Source organism: Eleutherodactylus coqui, unplaced genomic scaffold (assembly GCF_035609145.1).
Source record: "Eleutherodactylus coqui strain aEleCoq1 unplaced genomic scaffold, aEleCoq1.hap1 HAP1_SCAFFOLD_42, whole genome shotgun sequence".
NCBI classification, from domain to species: domain Eukaryota; kingdom Metazoa; phylum Chordata; class Amphibia; order Anura; family Eleutherodactylidae; genus Eleutherodactylus; species Eleutherodactylus coqui.
The window spans coordinates 537,222-537,767 of NW_027101829.1; positions in this window are offsets into that span (position 1 = coordinate 537,222).

Sequence of the window (546 nt, forward strand, 5' to 3'; positions counted from 1 at the left end):
AACAATGAGTTTGTGTTAGACGCGAATCGTGCTCTGATTCATGCTCTAGGCTGGGAGCTCAAGCTTATTGCTTTTTCAAACACGGTCTACACCTCTCAGGTGCCGAGTTACAGGACGGTGAAAACAGTGAGTTTGTGTTAGACGCGAATCGTGCTCTGTTTCATGCTTTAGGCTGGGAGCTCAAGCTTATTGCTTTTTCAAATAAGGGAGATTTCCATCTCCCTTATTTGCATATTACCCAGAGGAGCGTGCGTGGCCATTTGAGTCTCCTCACTTATTTATAGTATATAGTTGCTCTCCCTAAGGAGAAAAGAGCGTTTCTGACCCCTGTCCCAGGCCTCTCACTAGCAAAAGCCAGACTCCTACTGTACACTGATGATGGGCAATAACCCGGAAACAGCTGTAAGTGCATGGAGTCTGGCTTTGCTTTTGAATACCAGTCATTGTAAGAAGACTTGTATAAAAAGTCTCACTTTGACTCGAAGGAATGCTGCCTTTCAATAGGTGGCACTATGGAGGATTTATTCCATCTCCCTTATTTGCATA